General features: G+C 48.2%; 1 long non-coding RNA gene across 1 annotated transcript; it reads left to right on the top strand.

Annotated features, from left to right (window-relative positions):
- The first annotated feature begins 925 nt into the window (after positions 1-925).
- Positions 926-16,674, top strand: LOC148056156 (uncharacterized). Its single transcript, XR_015703987.1, has 5 exons — positions 926-1,156; positions 2,948-3,077; positions 5,111-5,294; positions 6,930-7,032; positions 16,400-16,674. It is a non-coding gene; the product is annotated as an uncharacterized LOC148056156 (long non-coding RNA).
- The last annotated feature ends 161 nt before the right edge of the window (positions 16,675-16,835 follow it).

The raw sequence follows: 16,835 nt of genomic DNA, 5'->3' as shown, positions 1-16,835 counted from the left end.
CAGCAGTACTGCCACATCTGAGCAGATATTGCATGAAATCCTATCAAACTCATATATATCCAGTTCTTGTTATTCCCATTCTTGTTGGGAGTCGGGACTCTCACCAGGCACAGGGGCTAGAATCAATAATTTTTAGTAGATGTAACAAACCTCACATAATCATTTGATTCTGGGAGGTGGCACTCAAAAAAAAGTTCTTGTAAAACAAACATAAGCATCATTTTGGTTGTCAGTTTACCAGTAACACGTCACGGAGAAAAGTGTCTTGGAGCCTACCTAACTCTGACTTGCAGGACAGCGTTCCAGTAATGAATTTTCAATGAATCATTTTTCTAATTATAGCAAATTATTTTTACAAACATTTTCCTGGGAAGCGAGTCTGAAACTAGAGCCAAAAAGGTAGAAGGCTGAGATTTAGACAGTGCCTGAAAAAAAATAAATAAAAAAAAAACCTGTGTGCTATTTTTTTTTTTTTAATTATCAGGCCAAATAGCTCTTCAAAATGCGGAACAGTGTGCTGCTGAGCTCCTTCAACAACCACAGTGAACGCTGGTGTAATGCTGCGACTGGCCTTGTATGTGTGTCTAACCTGTAAACTTCAAATTAATGGGTTCTAATGAACTTCATTCAAATATGACTGGTTTGTGTCATTGAAAAATTGGAATAGCTTAGAATGGTGGCATCAAAAGCAGCTCTTGCCTGTCTTCTCCCTGCTCGGCCCCCGGGGATGTCCCCACAGCGCTGCCGGAGCAGTGGGCGGCAGAGGGGTGAAGGGGCAGAGATGCACAGCCAGCAGCAGGTGAATGAAAATACTTGCACGACCCGAGCAGGATCTCATGCCTAATGGCCCTTGATGTGAATGATTTCATATTTGTTTTCTTCTCTAAATGTTGCAACTAAAGTCTATGCTTTTTCCAGAGCAGAGCCATCTTCCTGGTTGCAGATGCTCTCAATTTTGTGGGAAAAGAATGAGTAATTATTAGTTATCACCGAGAGAAGCGTAGACACCCATCTCCGAATGTCCCATGCCGTACAAACGTGAAGGCAGCACGTGTTTGTGCCGATGGAGACGGTTCGGCTGCGGGCAGGCTCGGTGCCGCCTGCTTTCCAGGAGAGATTTCCACCGCCTGCTGCACTGGAAGCGCAGGGGCTTGCGGTAAGCTGCTGTGTGTGTGCATGCCTTTCTTCTCATGGCTCTTATGCTCAGCTGGGGAATTTAATTAGAAGTTAACCATGGAAAAATCCATAATACTTACATATAGGTGGTGTGGGCTGTGTGTAACTGAGGAATAATCTTAATGAAAACCTGAATGTAGGTTATTGTTCATCAGAAAGGAGTTAGTTGATTATTTCTATAACAAAAAAGAAAAAAAGCCCACCCTCCAACCAAATCCCCCAACAACAAACCCCACGGAGGGTTTTGCAGCATTAGCCCTGCACAGTGCAGCAGTGGCGCTGGAAGACATGGTGTGGTGGAAGGTTTTGGTTGAGGGCTGTGCTGGGGTGTGAAGGATGGGTTATTGGCACCCTGTGCAGGGCGCAGAGCAAAGGTGGGCTTAGGGAGCCCTGGAGTAATACAGGCAACGGATATTTTATGGCATGCACTTATTTGCTTAATGAGGAATTTGAGATAAAATTGTCTCAGGTGGTGGAAACGCAACTGGAAGCCCATCGGGACCGCAGTCTCTTTGCAAACCCCGCAGTATCTCGCTGCGATTGCTCTTATGAAAGCACCTAAGGGTTAAAGATGAATGGTTTCCCCCCCCCCCCCCCCCCCCCCCAGTCGGTAAAGGTAATTACAGCACCATCTATTTAGCAGCAAAAGAATTTGCCATTGAGTAGATAGGGCCCTGCTTCACCAGAGCCCTTCAGCCGCCCAACAATATCGCATTACCCAGATTGCATAAAGAGCGCGAGCGATTTCCGCTGGCGGGTCCATAATGGAGGTATCTCTTTACAAAGCCCCCACTTCAGGCCAGCTGAATGCCTCCGCCGAGCCTCAGAAATCCCGCAGCCCTAATCCCTTTAGCAACAAAGATCTGTTTCTTTGCTTAGCATGAAGTAGACCTCAGAGGCCGGTGTGTGCCTTGGCCTGTAGGCCAAAAGCCTCCTGTTTACAATTTCCCTATTCCTGTTTTTAATGTTGTTCTGAGAGCAGCCACAAAGGGCCGGTTTTGTCCAGCAGGAACAAGGGAGCTATTAGAGAGGGACGGAGGAAGGAAGGAAGGGAGATCCAAAAGGAGCAGCCCAGGAGGGATTAGCATACACAGCTGTTCCCTCAGGGACAGAAGCTTTATGCTTTTTATAATTTCCCTCTCATTTACATTTTTTAATATCTGGTTTCCTTGTTTCCAGCCCCCTTCCCCCCGTGTCTTCAGGACCATCTGCCCATTTTATTGGATTTTTTTGTTTTTCAGGCAGGCGCATCCAGCCCAGCGTGCTCACCGGCTCCAGGGTTAAATCCTGCAATCTGTATCAGCCGGGCTTCAGCATTTTTGCTCACTTTAAGCCCTCTCTCCTGCCTTGCTCATCTTATAATGTGTCCCTCCATCCAGCCCCATCGTCTCTCCCTGGCGGTGGTGGGAGATGCCCCCAGGGGCAGCGGGTTGGGAAGGCAACGCTCAGCATCCCCAGGTTGGGATGACCAAGGCTGAGGGTTTTTGGCCCTGAATGCACATTGTTCTTGACTCTACCAAGACCAGAGGGAAGAATAGCTGAGCTGTTTACAATGTTGTTTCATAGACTGCTAAAAAGCGGCCGTCTGTTTTTCAGAAGTGCCATGAAACATTTATGAGTAGGGAAAGTGGTGCAGAGCACTGCTGCTGGAGCTCTGCAGGGGAGAAGGGGCGGCTGCTTTTTTTGTGTGCACCACATCCCAGATTATATAGACTATTGACAAAGGAATTAACAGGACACGTATATCTCATTTTCATTCCCTTCTTCCAAGGTGGTGATCTCCCAGGTACCCTGATTTGCAGAGGGCAGAGCTGGTGAGCGGAGCCAGCTGGGTCCGACCCATACCGCTGCCAGGGTGCGCCTGCAAACCAGCCCCGGGGACGTGCAGGGCTCGGAGCTGGGTAAGATGCTGTACCAGTCTGTTCTCCAGGTTTGCTTGGCTGTGACTCTTTCTCTCTCACAAGCCCTGGGCTCTTTGTATATTTCTATATGGTACATAAGTCCCAGTACAGCTACGGAGCTACAAAAACCTATGCCTGCCCATACCTATGCTAATTCACGTTAGCAGTCTTAAATCTGGACATTTTATTGAAAATAAATGAATAGCACAGCAGTTTTTTTCTTCTGTGCGAGAGAAGAGGTCATATATCTGCCTCTGTACTTTTACAGCTCCATTTTGGTTATTTCTAGTGCCGCAGCCTGTTTCTCATGTGGAAGCTACAGCAGGTCCTTCCAAATAATGACCTGTTTTTTTCCCAACACAGGATCACTCCAAAGCTCATTAAGGTCGTTAAAAATATTTATTTTAGGCAAATGGACACTCTAACCAGAATTGTAACCCAGCTGTAGCTAAATGCAGGAATAAATCAGAATTTGAGTTTTACTGTAATGTCTATGAATGTTTCACTGTATCTTCGGCATAAGGGATCCCATTGTACGTATTTAGGATGTCTACGGCTTTTACGTGGTTTCGTCTGCATTTCTCAGGATTTAATATTTGAAGTTCCTTCTAGGGATGTATCAAAGGAAAAGCTGGATTTGAACTCCATTCAGAAAGTTTTCACATATTCAGAATTACTTAGTGCTTATAAAAGTAATTTGCTTCTGTGGAATATGTTTAATATATCTCCTGGAAATGGGGTGTTTTGTCCTGTTCAGCAGGAGCTTGGGCTGTGAACTGGACCTGAGCAGGGGAGCAGGGCTGTGGTTAACATCCTCCCGACTCACTCGGGGACGTCCAGCCTAAACCCTTCCTTCCTGCCCAAAGTGGAATTATCATTAACTCGTAACTAGTTTTCAAGAAGAACATTTTTTGTAGGCTGTGGAGTTCTTCCAAGAATTTTTCAATTTTTACAAATGAAAATATAGTCTCAACCAGATGCCAACTAAAATGCACTTACTTTATACCAGCTAGCCAAGGCACCACGCCACAAGCTCAGCAATGCAACCTTTAAAATAGCCTTTCTAGAACAAGCTGGGAAGAACACTTTCTAAAAAGCCACAATTGCAGCTACTCTTATTACTCATAATATCCTTGATGGAGAGGAACTTAAAAATAATACTTAAGGAACTTAAGCTTCAACAGCCCCCAGTAGACTTAGTTTATGTGCAGTGCAGGCTTCCTTCGTGGGATTATAGACTCGGGACTGTGATTATAGTGTTGATGATAATGTACATTTTCTAAATCATTACTTGCATAGGAATAAAATAAAATAAAAGGAGTGAAGCCTTTGCTTCACTTTTCTCATGCAAATGAATGGATCAGTGATTTAGCCATTTGTTTCTAAAAGCAGATACACTTTTCCATGTTTTCTCCACATATTTATTAAACTAAGAAGTATTACATACATACATATGTAAAATGCATTTGGACAATGTATTTCAAATCAATAGAATACTTTGAATCATCAGTCTAAATGGTGCTTTGTAGATTCTAATTATATATTACTTTCTGGGGTTTTTATAATATTCCAAGTTGTGTCAAGCTACTATTTAATTAAACTGCCACTTGGGATCCAATTTCTTTAGGTTTTGTGCAGGGAAATATGAACCCTAATTTATACATTTTCATTAATATTATGCCTGTAGCACATGGACATGTCTTGCAGGCATTCCTGACCCCGAACCCATCTTCTGCTTGTAAAGCTGACTTTAGGATGCAGAGCAGGATCGGGGCCCTATTGAAGTCAAGAGATCAAAACAACATTAAATCCAATTTGCTTTAGTAGAACCAGCGAAGATTTTGCACCAACAATGTCAGGACACTTTAGTCTTGATTGAATGGTATTTTTTGTTCTTAAATTCATTCCAGTAAATATGTTGAGCTATGGGTAAAAATTGTCCTGCCTCTTCAGCTTCTTTAGGGTGGAAACAAGATATGTTTTCCTTAAACCCCTTTATTTTTACTTATTTTTCTATTCCTCTTGTCACCAAGCACATTGGTATTCCAATTTGTCACCTTATGAAGATGTGATCCTGCTGAGACCCTCTGGTCCCCCCGACAGCGGCAGGATATTGAAGGATTTCAGCTGCGATCTCCGAGCAGCCGCAAACTCCCTGCTTTAACCCAGCTCATTTCCATGCTAGATACAACTCACTCAGCCCTACATTTCCTCGAGGTAATACTTGATTTCCAAAAGCTTGTGTTTCTGGCCACTCAGTCTCTTTTTTTTCAGTTTATTTTCCCCCTCTGAGGGGCTGTGCCCCGTCCACGAGGACAGCAGCCGGCTCGTCCCTTCCCCTGGGGCTGCGCTGGGGATGGTTGCGGCAGGAGCCCCCAGCCCGCTCTCCAACTCGCTCAGCCCTCGGCTCCCGAGGCCGCCGCTGCCGGCGGTGTGTAACGCCAGCTGTGGTGACAGGGACTCCAGCGGGGCCGGATGGGGACCACCTATTTTGTTCTCACGGCCCGTGGCTGCTGGCTCCTCGAGTGCATTGTTCTGCGCTGGCAGGAACAAATTAGGGCATTGTCTTTGCTCCAGGAAATTTCCTGTCTTCCCTTGATGAGGTACCCGGCTACAGAAAGTGCCTGTCTGCTCCCACAGCAGTGAATCTTGACACCCACATATTGGGCTGGTGTCCTGGGGTGGGCTTTTTTTTTAGGGTTGACTTGGGAAGCTTGCCCATACAAAATGAATAAATAAATAAATAATTTGCAGCTGTCTGGATAGCTGGAACATCTCCATACTTTGGCCAAAGTTTGGAAAGTTGATGGGGAGAAGAGATGTCGAGTTGTGTCCTCCTTTGTCCCTGCTAAAACTCCCTCCTGAGCTTTGGGAAGCTCCAGGCATTTGGGAAAAGATGCTGGTGGAGACTCTGGGATGAGCCTGTGCTGGCACCTGGCCCCATGTCCTCCGAGTGGGATGTCTGTATGAGCGGGACCAGGCTCTCCCAGTAAGGATGGGGGGGACTGGGGAGTGCTGTGGCAGTGAGCACCAGAGCTGGAGAGGAGAGGCTTTCTTTTTTTGTGTGTGTTTGCCAAGACAGCCCAGAGGAGAAAAGAGAACAGGGCATCAAATAGAAAATCTGAATGTTTGGTGGAGGAGGGAAAGCTGGAGAATGGAATGAAGGCAGCCTGGAAAATCGTGGGGTGTTTTGTAGCCTGAGAGGGGGGTGACGATGTCTGGGGCAGTGCCAGGAGGATGGGAGGAGGCAGAGACTGTGGAAAGCAGCTGGGGAAGAAGCCTTCTTTGCAGGAAGCCAAAATGTTATTATTAGTGCTCAGTTTCCTGGACAAAAGGTTCTTGTCTATTTAAATACTTCTGCTTCACGGAGCCACAGTTCTCCAGACGCAATAAAATTTGCCTTTTCTCCTTGGCATTTTCATTTTCCATTTGCAGCAGGTGGTTAAGGCTACTGTGCGCTGTCGAGTAAGTCATTCGCAGGCTGCTGCATGGACTTTGCTTGGGGAACAGGGAAAGGCAAGCCCCAGGGACGAGCGTTTGCTTCTTGTGTGCCATTGCATCTGCCGGTGGAGATGCCACTCCTCCACAGCAGTACAAATGCTGCTGGTAGAGAGATTAAGATCTATCAGTTTTGAATAAAAAAGGTAAAAGCATAAAAATTCATTAAAAAATTAAGCATCTAGGTATAATCCCTTATCGCCCATCTTATGAAACCTCCCTGGGCCATCCCCAGGCCTCCTCAGACAAACCGCTGACGATGGCAGGTTTTATGCTCCAGCAGCAAGGTGCAGAATCTTGCTAATGCCTAATAATCTTGGCTAATGGCTAATTTGCATTATTCTCTCCATCCAGGGATGCGCAAAGAATGCAAGGGGTTTGAATTGCTGTTGTGTGGGTAAGAGATCCAGGATTTGTGAAAGGTGATGTACGCACACGTGCTAGATCCATCCTTTGGGTAAGTGAAGTGCTGTCGTGGCCCTGGCATCTCCACTTGCTCCTCTCTACGTGCTTCAGCAGTTCAGGCAGATTGTTTTTCTCAGAAATTCACAGAAATTCCAGATCATTTTACACAGCTGCAGTTAGAAATACTTTTTCTTTCTGTGTTGAAATGTGAAAATCTTCCCCCAAATCATATCTGCCAGCAACAATATGAAATTTTCTACATAGAATCCTCATTTTTTTCCTATATTCAGGTATCTTGAGTTTAATATCAGATATATCCCTGTAATGATAGAAACGGGCCTTTTATTCCATAAAAAGATGGGAGATACCGCACTCTGCTGACTTCCTGATTACAATTGTTGCTTGTTCCAAGCCCTGTAAGATTTTGAAAAATCAGCCTTCCTGAATGTATGACAAACATACATATATATTTATATTTAAGTTTATACAGAAGTGCAGATGTACTCAAAGCGCTCTAACTGTGGTGCAGTTGGGCTCCTGGTTGTCACGAAGGACAGACAGGATGCACAGCTGCTAAACCACTAAAGGCACGTACCGTACATCTCCGCGTAGGCAGTGCGAAGGGTTTCTGCGTTGGGATTCTGGAAAACTGAATAATTCATTCATGGTGAATGAATAAAGCAAGCCAACCTACAATCATGCCAGTTAGAGTTGGGTGTTTTTTTTGTTTTTTTGTTTTTTTTTTTTACCTTAGAGCACCCTAGTTTTGAATGATAACAACAGCCATTCTTCAAACGATAAATACTTGGGGATGAGCTGTCAGTGTTTTATGGGCATGAATTTGGTTTGGTAATTTTTTTCAGGGTAGGTAAAGCCACAGCTGTATATGGCCTTAAGCCACATCAGTGATGTGTCAGCCCCAACAAATGTAATTAATACTTTTATTTCATAGCAGTCTGCACTGTTCTGTGCTCTGTGCTGGACCCATGTTTCTGCAGCGGGCTCGATCCAATGTCCTCAGCATCGCTCTCACACCCCCAAAGCTCAGTGCACAGTGGTGCTGCTCCCCTCGCCGCCGTGGTCCTGATCCCAGCAAACCTCGACCTCCTCTCTCCTAGGGATGAGCTAATTACTCTGCCTCCCTGCTCCAGCAGTGCCAGCAGTGGGATGCTTTGCCAGCAGGGAGAGAAGGAGTACATTTTGACTATACGAGTATGTTTGGAGTATGTGAGTGCCGAGGTTAGTAGGGGAAGGCAATATCTGTTACTGGACCCAATGACAGGGCTGGTGAAACAGAGGAGGTTTCAGTGGCCAGGCTTTCAGTGGGTCCCTCCTTTTGGTCTGGCTGGAAGCCACAAGCACTCATCCTCCTGGCCAAGGAACACTGCCCCCGGGCCCTTATCTCTCGGAAAAGTGCAGTAGTTAGATATTTTTCTGGGCAGCTTTGTAATTTTTCTAACACTTGTCAGGCAGGGCTCTGCCACGCTCTGGTTTTCCTCCCGGTGCAGCTGAGCTCACACAGGCAGAGCGATGTGAATGTGCAGACATCTCGGTGAGCTGTGCCTCTGTCCCCTTGCCCCTGGGAGGTGACAGGCTGCCACAACTGCCTGTCTTGGGGCAAGGACAGGCATCCAGGGACCCCTGCCAGCCTTGTTCAGCTGTGGATAAAGCCAAGTGGCACGCTCGGTATAGCCGAGAACATCTCCAGTGTCAGGAGAAGTGACCGGCTGAGTGCAAGCGTGCAGTTATGAGGAAGAGCTGGGGCAAGAAGGACCCCAGCTCTTACGTCCCATCCATCCCCTGATGAGGTGAAGGGACGTTAGAGAACTTGTGACGTGCAAATACAGCCGTCTCCTGGATGTACTGTCCGGAGTATGGATGGGGAAGGGGCTTGGCAGTTTGCACTTGAACATGCGTTTCCTCTGGAAGCGTGGCATTTACTAGCATGAGATTATTTCAGGTCTCTCAAAAGTGTAATTTTCCTTGTCCAGGTATTGCTAATTGTTCTTGGTGGTACAAATGAGCACCAGAAGCAGCAGCGTCTGGAGGCAGGAATCTGGGGAGCTGTGTGTAAGCTGGTGTAATTACATCCTTTGCTATGTGTAAGGATAGCCGAAGTCAGCAGGCATTGAGTGTAGGTGAATGGATTCACATGGAAGCCCATGTGCAGATCCACAGCGTTAAATAATTGCGGCTCACTAGGCTGTCCCTGAAAGGTTTTACTGTTCAGAAATAAGAAGTCAAAGCAATGGGTATTTTCTTACTTATCCATACTGCAGGCATCAGTAGGGATTTCCATGGGTATTTTCTTACTTATCTGTACTACAGGCATCATTAAGGATTTAATTTTGCTTTGCATAAGGCTTTATATTTAAGTTTCTTCAAAATGTAAAAGACTTTAACTAAAGTAGCCTTAAACATCTGCAAAATCTGATAACAAATGAGAACCTCCCTGTGCTCTCCTCTCCTTCCTTTTAACCTCCCTGTGCAATTCTAGACGGGAGTGTTTTCGGGGAGGGAGTCTGTGCAAAGGTAGGGGTGTGATCTGCCTTTCCACAGCCCCAGCCTCCGTGCATCCCGCCGGGAATCGCCAGGCAGCCTGCTTTCCCCCGTTGAGCCTACAGCAGAGAGCGCAGCTGAAGAAGGGCAATTCATCTTGTACCCCCCTTCCCAAATAAGCCTCCGGAGTACTGAGTCTTAAGAAAGACCAAAATATTTCACTCCATGAACTATGCCTCAGCTTCCACATAAATAGCGAGTGATAATAACACCCTGCTATCTCCTGTGAAGTGCTCAGAGAAACAGGGATAAAAGCATCTGTAAGTGTAAAGTATCATTACTTGGCAGCTGCTGCTGTCCTCCTCCACTGCCTGTGCCATTGGTCGCTCCTTAGTTTAAAGGCTGCAAATAACCTCCAGAGCTTCTCCAAGTGGAAACAAGAAATTCTTTGCTAGAAACGATAGCTCTTTGTGCATTTTTTTTTCTGCTTTTGTGATATTCACGTGTCAACCATGGCCTGTGATTTGGCAGGAATCTTGCCTGGAGGGCTGAAAAATTGAATGTGGAAATGCTCAGGAAGCATTGCATAAACCTGACTTCTTCTGTTGTACAAACAGCCGCGAGCCGAAGCTCTGGGATTCCCGGCTGCTGCTGTGCCCTGGCCTCGCGCAGCGTTTGCTCCAGCATCTCCGTTGCCTTTTCATTTAGCAATTTGTCTGCTTGCTTTCCTCCTCTGCAGTTTCCTCTCTCCTTGCCTTCCAAAGCGATGGCCAGGTGCCCTTGCAGGGAGGGACAGAGCTCCTGGGGACAGCATGGGGGGACAGCCAGCCTCAGCACACGCGTGGGCAGTGACTGGTGTTTTTCCTTTTATCCGTTTGTTCGGTTGTGTTGTTGACAGCCTTCTGTGAATGTTAGGGAGACAAGCAAGTCATCCTGTTTCTGTAGTTAGTTTTTTTTCTCTTTTTTTCCTTTTTATCTCTGAAATTTAGGCTACGTCTTAATGTTCTTCCAGCTGCCCAGACCAATCTCCAAACAGACACCAGAAACCCTCTATTTCCCTTCTTCTTTGTGCTTTTACGCCTGCTGAAGATGCAGATGCCTGATCTGGGGGCAATTACCCAACAAGTGAGAATGACTTGGCATTCTGTTATTTTATTTTTGTTATTTGTTAACAGTAAGTTCTCTGGCTGGACAATCCTCCCCTTCCTTGAGCCTTGGAGAGGTTTAGATCCACAGCTTGCTGGGTGCTGAGCCCCATTTCAAACATGAGCCAGGTCAAAACTGCAGCTCCCTATCTCCCTGACGCAGTTTTGGGCTCTTTGAATGTCTTTGCTCTGTGTGAGGGATGAAGAGTGACCGCTGCTTGGTGCAGAGACAAAAAGGAACGGGTCTAATGCTCATAAGCAGGGCATTTTTCCTGGTGTGACCCAAGACTTCCTCCAGTCAACTGACTGAATACTGTGCCATTCGCTGGAATCAAATGAGGGCATAGAGTTACTTTTTTTCCTTCCCTTTTTTTCCCTTTTCTCTTTTCTTTTTTCTTTTTTTTTTTTTTTTTTTTCCTGGAAAGGGCATGCTTTTACCTTTCCCCACTTTTCATTTCCTGGGCATACCAAACTAGCTCGTGCCAGAGCTCACCTGTGGTACAGGGAGCCCAAGGAATAAGGGATTTTGTTTGCACTTCAGGCCAGCTCTGCCTCTCACCGCGCTGGGGGAGCTGGTGGCCACGGGGACAGCAGTGGCTCCTAGGTGACTGTGGAGTGCGTGTTAGCCCTGGTGATGTGCTGAGCTGCTCAAGCAAATCATCTTAAAATAGGCTTCATATGGGATGCAGAAGAACCCAAGCAAAACACAGAATCCAGCCAAACCCAAATTTATGCTTGTGGTTACTGAAGCTTGTGAGATCAATTTTTTGTTTACTTAAAACTGATTTCAAAGAGGTTTTTTTTTTTTTCTTTTAATTCTCATTCTTGATCCTTGGGTTGGGGGATGGTTGCGGCGGTGATGGTGGCTCAGCACTGCTCCAGCCAGGGCTGAGCACCCTGCCGTCACCCCCCAGGCAGGCGATGGCCCAGAGACGGGCAGGGCAGCAGCGGCAGGCCGAGGGGCCGGCACTGTGCCGGGCAGCGTCCCCTGGCACCCGGGTAGCTGTGGTCACTGCCCACCGCTGCAGCTGAGCTGGCAGCAGACTGTGCCCCCCCGGGAGGTGGAACGATGGCAGGCAATGACCTTAACTTGCACTGTGGGACTTCTGCACTGTGGAAGTGTTTCAGCACCAGTGTTTTGTCCTTATCCCTCCCTGTGACAGGGAGAGGAAAACATCTCCAGTTTACAACATCGGAGTCTGTCCCACGGTTATGCTGAACCTCTGGGGTGGGTCACAGATGGGCTTTTCTCCAAAGCCCTGAACTAGGATGCTAAACGCTGGCTCATGCTTCCTCTGAAATGTCCTACAAAGGCACTGCAGAACACAGGCAAAACCAGCTGGTGGGTAGAAAAACGCCTCTTTCTGGACTAAGCTGTGTGTGTAAATGCTCTGTCCCAAAACGCACAGAATTAAGGTCCTGGCGAGGCTGGTGAGCATGGTTACACCCCGCAGAACAGGACCCATGGTCACTGCTTCATCGGCATACCCCAGCAATCACCCAGGGCATCCTGAGCAATTCTTTTATTTTCATGCAAACGTGGAAAAGTAGATTTGAGCAGAGGTATTTTTCATTTCTAATTTTTGAAAAGACTGAAGATAGTAAGTGTTAAAAGCACCAGTTCCGTTTAAAAAAAAAAAAAAAAAAAAAGGGAAAAAAGCCAACAAACAAACAAACAAAAAACCCCAAACCCCATAAAGCCTTGGGAGAGCTGGCAGAAGCCAGAGCACAATAATAGCGGCGATGGCTGATTCAACCTTCCATGTCATCCCACATATGTCAGATTTACCCCAGTGGGAGAGGAAAGCCTAGAAAGTCACATACTGACATATTTCAGGACAAATCATATAGAAAATAAACTTGTGAGATAAATAAAGCGCAGGCAGGAAGCAATGCCTTCCCAGGGCAGAAACCAGAGGTGATGCTGGTCCAGCCCCTCTGGCTCCTCACTGCTGGCAGCACCGCTTGGGACCCTGCCCAGCCTGACCAGGACAGGGAAGAGCCCACCTATTTTATTTTTTCAGGAACCCCTCGCAGCAAGCTGTGTGGCCCCTGTTTCAGCTGAGAATTGCCTGCAGTCCTTGGCATTTTAACTGGCCTAATCCCTGTGGGGCTGGAGCCAGCAGCTTTGCTGCTGGCCAGAACCCATCGTCCCTTTTAGCAGTGATGTGGTGAGCACACGCCAATGCCAAGCCCAGATGGAGTTGTTCCCCGTGCAGATTCCTTCCTCTGGGTCCCTCGCTTTCTTCTTTTCTTCTTCCTTTTGACACTTATTTATTTGCAGATTTGTCAGAGTTAAAGGGTTGCGTCCCAGTGACAGTTTGTGTTGGCCCCGTAGATAACTACCAGCTTTGCCTGGGGCTGCTGGATGCATGGAAATGGCACCAGCGAGACAGCAAGAGTTTCTAAACAGGCTTAATTAAATCTGAGCAACACTCTTGTGCGGGCTGCTGGATCGCCTCTGTCCCTGAAAAGCACTGCAAGAAAGCTCGGTTTTCTTGTTGTCAAGCCGGCCTGATTTGAGCAGGGCTGCTCGGGGTACCTGTGCCCCTGGGGTGGGACGAGGACTGTGGGGGGGACGGTGCCAGGCGGCAGGACCTGTGCGGCAGCAGACCCCTGTCTGCCAGGCGGGGGGAGCCTGGGCTTGGGGTTCAGTGCTGGCAGCTTGGGGAAAGAAAATTGAATTTTTGCTTATGAATGGAAATGGCTTTGGGTGAAAATCCCAGAGGGGGCAGGGGCGGACAGTGCTGCTGCTGTCGCATCATTTCTCTGTGCAGAACCTCACTTCTGCCGACGACGTTATTGTGTGCTGCCTAATTGCTTTTGGATGATGTTCAGGCACTGAAGTGGGGCAGGAACAACTCTCCATCCTGGATTTTAACTCCTTTGTGGGGGTGTAATTGCGTTGGTCGCAGGGGGATGTGTGCTGGGAGAGGCGGGCAGTGGGGCTGGAGCCATGGGGCGCGGGAGCCTGCGGCGGGCAGCACCGGGCACTGGGGCCCTCAGGATGCGGCCAGCAGGAGGAGGGGAAAGGAGCAATGAGGTGGAACCAGAAAGAGTATTTTACTGATCTAAAAAAAAGTGAAGGTTAAAACCTGCAGTTCACTGTGGAAGGAGAAGAGAAGGCTTTGAAGGGTTCAGAGCAATGGGGGAGCAGGATGATCCATGAAGCCGCAGTGTGCGCTCTGGTATCCATAGCATGTGCACATAATAAATTAACGTGTGTAACAAGCATTAAGAGGGGAGAAGGTATGTTATAGAAACACAGACCCGGAGCCGATAGGACTAATTGCCTGGGCAGGCTGGAGGAGCGGATGGCGTTTAAGAGCCATGGGGGCCTTTCTCTGCTCTTTGGTGGAGACAGTGTTAATCGGCCAGGCTTAGCAGCGTGTGGCGGATGTCAGGGAGGAACAGAAGGGCTGTTAAGTACGAGGAAATTACTTGCTGTCTAGATGGGCTTAACACAATATAAACTACGCGGTACGCACAGAAAGTTAAAACCTGAGATGGTGAATGAGCTGGAGTTACCCAGCACGGCAATGCGGACGTGAGCAGAGGGTGATGTTTTTCCTGCAAGATGTTGCTTGGAGCTAGTGCTGAAGCACAGGGTCCGTGCACCGGCCTTTTCCTTCGGGCAGAAAGGCATCTGCAATGTTTCAGAGCCTGCGAGACAGTTGTGTTGCTTTTCCCTTCCTGCTACTTTGTCACCATCCTTTTTTCCATAACAAAATTTCATAATGGAAGGAAACCATCTAGAAAGGAGCCTGGGAGCAGAGAGGACCCAAGCCTGTGCAAGCAGGCTTCCTGCTGGCTTCCTTCGGGGTCCGGCTCTGCCCATCGCGCCGCTCTGCTCAGCCGGGTGACGCCTCCATCCCTCCCTCCCTCCCTCTGTCTTTACCTGGGCCACGTTGACCGCGACAGTGGCTGACGTCGCCCTGTATACGGGAACGTTTCCCAGTTCCTGGACTGGGAGGCAGGACCGTAGCATCTTTGCTCCCCACTTGGCAGCCCCCAGCCTTGCTCAGCTGGGGGTTGTGACCCACCCCCGTTAATGCGTTTCTAGCTGTGCCATTTATTTGTTTGTTCTCTGCAAAAAGCACCCTGCAAAAGCTGCTGTTCCTAAATTCCTCTTCTTCCTCCTGCTGGATTATGCCTGGCGTGTGGAGGAACCTGGATGGGGAAACCTGAGTTGCCTGTATGCGTTTTCCCGTCTTCAGAGTGTTGATATGGGCAGACGTGGTAAGGGCATGGTCTGCCTTCCTTATGGATGCCCTTTTCAAGCTCTTGCTTAGAAAGGTTGTTTGGCTAGGAAAAAATAGGATATTTTCATATTGGGGAAGTTGGGGAAAACCTGTCCGGACTCTGAGAAAAATTGGTAAAACTGTATTTTAATTATAATTCATTGCTGCAGTGTCTTGTTTTGGAATTGCACCTTTGGCTAGTGTGCATCTCACCAAAGATGCTGTGATAGTGCCCCACAGCCTTCCTCTTGGTTTTCATTTAGTTTAGAAACGTAATTAAAAGAGGGTAAAAAAAGAAGCAGCAGTTACTGACTCTCTTTACAAGAGTAAAGGGTTTAGGCCAAGCGTACTTCTATGAAAATAAACAGAATTTTTTTTTTTTTTTTTTTTGCAAGTTCTTCCCATATATTGAATTTCCGTGCTCGGTGACAAGGATGGATCTGCCTGAGTGAGCAGCGATTGGATGCAGATGGCTTTGAGTTGCAATTGGTTTTGCTTTGGAAAGATGGAACTGTCCTTGGAGAGGAGGGTTTGGACCTGAGCTTGAGGCCTTGTTCTCTAAAGAGCAAAAACCTTGCAGCCTGATTTATGAAAGTTGTTAGTTTTTCATGGCTGTGCCTAGAAATTTTTTCCTTTTTTATCCTGTGCTTAAGGTGTGTTTTTAGTACAACAAGCTGGCAATTGCAGTTGACATTCGAAAGGCTTGACTTGTGTTCACCAGCGTTTGCCTGTAGGTCTGGACATGGGCTCCCGTCCAACAGGTGCACTTTTCTCTGGATACCTCCCTAATCTCTCCTGAGAAAGGCTTCCCGGGGCTGCTGACGCGGTGCTGGCTGCGGGAGCCAAGCTGCCCGCCGGTAACCCCTCGGACTTTGCCCCACGGCAGCAGGACCAGCTGTGGCACCGTGGGGATGCTGCTGCTCCTGGGCAGTGGCATGGCATGGTCCCCTGCTCGGCCCAGGCGCTGGTGATGCCCGACCAGGAGAGCCGGCGCCGGTTTGGCACAGGCAGTGTGGGAGCAGGAGGGTGCCTGCGGCAATGCCGCGGTGCTCCCGAGTGAAGCCGGTCCGCACGAGGGGAACTCAGCCCCCGCGCCTGGGCTGCTCTCCCCAGTTGTTCTCTCTCACTCCCCTGCATTTCCCAGTTACAGGCAGCAGCTAGCGTAGGCGCAGGCATGGCAAAGCCCACGGTAAACACTGAGTACAGAGCACGAGCTGTAAACTGAGACTAATTTGGCACCAAGTTCAGTCATAAAGGATAAATGTGCTTTATGGCCACATTCAGGATGTAGCTGTAATGGCTAAATAAAACCATACCCCAAGCGGTGGAAGCTGTCAGCTGCGGCCTCAGGGAATCAGGTTTTCATGCAAGCAAACGGTGACTATTGCAAATCACAGAAAAAGGGGAATGACCGGAGCGCGGAGAGAAGCGGGGGAGGTGGGAGTGCCGGTGAGGGACGTTCACGGTGAGCTGAAGTCAGCAGCGAGGAGTCCCTGCATTTATCAATAACGGTGTCATTTCCTCTCTGTCGCAGGTGACTGCTCAGGTGCATGGCAGAAGAGAGGAAGACACGAGCTCTGCAGTTGCTCTGGGTCTGGCAGAGCTGGCTGTGCTGGTCCAGGACGCAGGATCAGGCCACACCGGTTCCTTGAGGCTGGGGCCTGAGCGCTTTGAAAACGCCAAAGCCCTGAGCAATGAGTGCATGTGGCAGGTAGGACACAGGGGCTTGGCCCTTCTGCCAGGGCACTCTTTTCACTGGTGTTGCCTCGAGAGGTATTTAGCTGCTTTTCGCAGTGGGGAAACTGAGGCACGTGGTGGTTCCTGAGACTGGGTGCATTTTGGGAATGGCAGTAGATCTGGCACCTGAGCCAGGCTGCCTGCTGCTCTTTGTATGCTGGCGTTGCGGCTCCTCCTGTGAGTCGGCTCCTCAGCCTCAGGGGTCCAGGACAGGGGAAGCAAGGAAGGGGCCT

The sequence above is a fragment of the Nipponia nippon genome, unplaced genomic scaffold, assembly GCF_047370975.1.
Source record: "Nipponia nippon isolate SJK-2023a ecotype South Korea unplaced genomic scaffold, ASM4737097v1 scaffold_17, whole genome shotgun sequence".
NCBI classification, from domain to species: domain Eukaryota; kingdom Metazoa; phylum Chordata; class Aves; order Pelecaniformes; family Threskiornithidae; genus Nipponia; species Nipponia nippon.
This window is presented reverse-complemented; position numbering and strand designations above follow the sequence as displayed.